The sequence below is a fragment of the Amphimedon queenslandica genome, unplaced genomic scaffold (assembly GCF_000090795.2).
Source record: "Amphimedon queenslandica unplaced genomic scaffold, v1.1 AMPQUscaffold_8567_Cont19489, whole genome shotgun sequence".
NCBI lineage: Eukaryota > Metazoa > Porifera > Demospongiae > Haplosclerida > Niphatidae > Amphimedon > Amphimedon queenslandica.
In genome coordinates this window covers 1-2,635 of record NW_003551156.1, presented here as the reverse complement: position 1 = coordinate 2,635, position 2,635 = coordinate 1, and the positions used below count along the sequence as shown (strand labels likewise).

At 34.6% G+C, this 2,635-nt stretch overlaps 1 long non-coding RNA gene across 2 annotated transcripts; it reads right to left on the bottom strand.

The window, feature by feature from the left end:
* Positions 1 to 6: 6 nt before the first annotated feature.
* Positions 7 to 2,579, bottom strand: LOC109591271 (uncharacterized). 2 transcript variants are annotated; one of them, XR_002189735.1, is made up of 4 exons: positions 1,967 to 2,579; positions 1,477 to 1,563; positions 809 to 880; positions 7 to 92 (listed from the first exon to the last, which is right to left on the bottom strand). It is a non-coding gene; the product is annotated as an uncharacterized LOC109591271 (long non-coding RNA). The 2 variants fall into 2 exon arrangements; XR_002189734.1 differs by having other exon boundaries at positions 2,363 to 2,579.
* Between the last annotated feature and the right edge of the window lie 56 nt (positions 2,580 to 2,635).

Sequence of the window (2,635 nt, the reverse complement as noted above, 5' to 3'; positions counted from 1 at the left end):
TTTTACTGACCTGGAAATATACTGGTGTCACATTAAGTAGTGCCAAGGGAAATAAAGAGTTGATAATATATCTAGTCTTGGGGAAATGTTATCTGTTTAACAGAGATAAGAAGTTAAAAATAAACCTTTCATTGCAAATGCCATACACATGGAGCTAGATATTTCTGTTGCCCAAAATTTCTGCTAATTATGCAGATTTCGAAAACTGTGAAAATTTAATCCTTTAAAATCAGTACACATTGAAAGGCATGGTAATTTTGCTAAAATAAAATCTGCAAAATTCACAGAAATTTTAGACGACAGTAATTTCTAGCTACAATTCTAAACATTAGTAGCATACCGTAGGCCGGGTTTCAATTGCGTATCTACTAGATTGCGAATTTGAAAAATAACTAGTTTGCGTTTCCAACAATTGCGAGATGCTAGCCTAGCTAGCCCACTCACAAGTTAACTGATTGTCTTGTTTCTCTCCTTTGCCATCTAAAGCTAATGCCACAGCTTGATTAACTTCCTTCAAGATGTTAGGTGGCATTGGGACTTGACTAGATCGGGTAATTTGGGCTGACAATAGCACAGGATACCACTCATGATGCTGTAAAATGAAACACGTGTAGAGAAAATGATTGATAGGCGTGGTGCTTATTAATTATTATAGGCGTGGCGCTTATCAATTATTATTAATTACGATTCTTTTCATTGCAAGATGTATTCCAGACTCACAATTCGCAATAAAAAAAAACCTCGCAATCGAAACCCGGCCTACGGTAATAAAATAAATCATTTCATGAATAGTTATTCTATTAAGTACCAACATCTCCAAATATAGCATCCAGAGTTTCGTCCACCACCATGAACAATACTGATAGCTTTTCGTGACATTCTAATTATCATAAAAATAGCATACATGTAAATTCAAAACTACAAAACTAACAGCTTTAATAGTCAGAAGTACTGTAAAAGTGGAATATGTCATTGCTTGCATTATTTAATGCATGAATAAAAAATTTACGAATTTAAAAACTATACTGACTTAAAAACTAATTATAGACCACTGGAAGTGAGAATTGGAAATGAATTTCATTAATTTTATATACGGTATCTGCCCACATGTCATAATTGGCTGCCATTTTTGTTGGCAAGTTTGTTAAGGAAGTCGGCAAAGAATGCAAGAAGAAAATGCCTCACTTACCTGCTGTAGCTCTATTAAAAGCTAAAATGTGCTTGTTATAAGAAAAAAGATCTGTATGCTCAAAAAGATATGGTCCAATTTGCCCCAGAATTCTCAATACAGGCTTGTTTTCATGCCAGCCCGTTTGTTCTCCATTAAAAGTTGTCAACCAAAATGGCAGCTGAATTCATTTCACCCTAAACCACACCTTACAACCGTAAAAATTTCTAATAATCTTCCTATGTAATCAATTTTTACTGCTAGTGGTCTATAATTATACACAGCTTACAGCTCAACCTTGTACCTACTTGAGCTCCTAGTCTCCTACTACACATGTAAGCAAAAACTCATGAGCAACCTCTTGTGATCCAATTTGCTGGAAAGGTATAAAATGCCTATAAAAAATAAATATATAAAATAGCAGACATTTACAATAAATTTATCGTGTACTTATCAATATCAAGCTCCACTATCCCAGTACAGGTCATAATGGGGCATAGTTGGGGTTTCAAATTAATTAATTAATTAAATCACTACCTCTGGGGCCGTTCCCTTCAGTCAAATCCCCTACTAAATTTAAGGAACGTTAAACAACCACTCAACTGCTACTGAACTCAGCTCTGCTGGGTAAACTTAGCATTTTTGAAACGTAACTTGGTCAAACTAGCGAAGTCTTCCTATAGGCTTGTTGGAGAAAAATCCCTACCCTGGGGCATTCTCAGAGTGATGAACTTCCTATTAAATCCCTCACTATATATTCCCCATAATGAGGCTTAAATTGACAGACGTATTACTTACAGTTCTGAAATGAGTAATTGTAGTGGAAGGAACAAATGATAACCCAGGAAAGACTAAAAAGCCCATTTCCTCACACAAAAATAATTAAAAGATACATTCTATATATAGGTGATTACAATAGTCACAGTATATAAAAAGGCATAATTTATAGCAGTCTGAGAATAAATTATTATTATTATTATTATTATTATTATTATTAATAAACTCTACAGCACAATAGTAGAATGAAAACACAGGGAGTTAGAGTGCTGATGGTAACCTGGTAAACTCACCAGGAACCAGAAAAAAAAAGAAAAAAAAATAACTTAGTGTATGAATGAATGGAGTTATGTACATGTATGATGGGAGCTGATACAATTATAGCAAGGGCATAAGAAATGATAAGTGCATAATTACCTAGTGCAAGGTTATATTAGTCTAATCAGTGATCCAACTCATGCAAACAACTAGCAAAAAGGCCTGGAACCACAAAGACAGCACTAGAAATATGAAAAACACTCAGTTGGTGGCAGCCATTTTGTGATTTTTGTCCATGAGGGAGTAATGCGCATGCGTATTACAGATATAAAACCACCCACATAACTAATTGGATCCATTCCTGTCTCTAGACGCTTTGCTTCCATTACAGCAGCCATTACTGCAACTGCAATAATAACGAAATTATTGAAA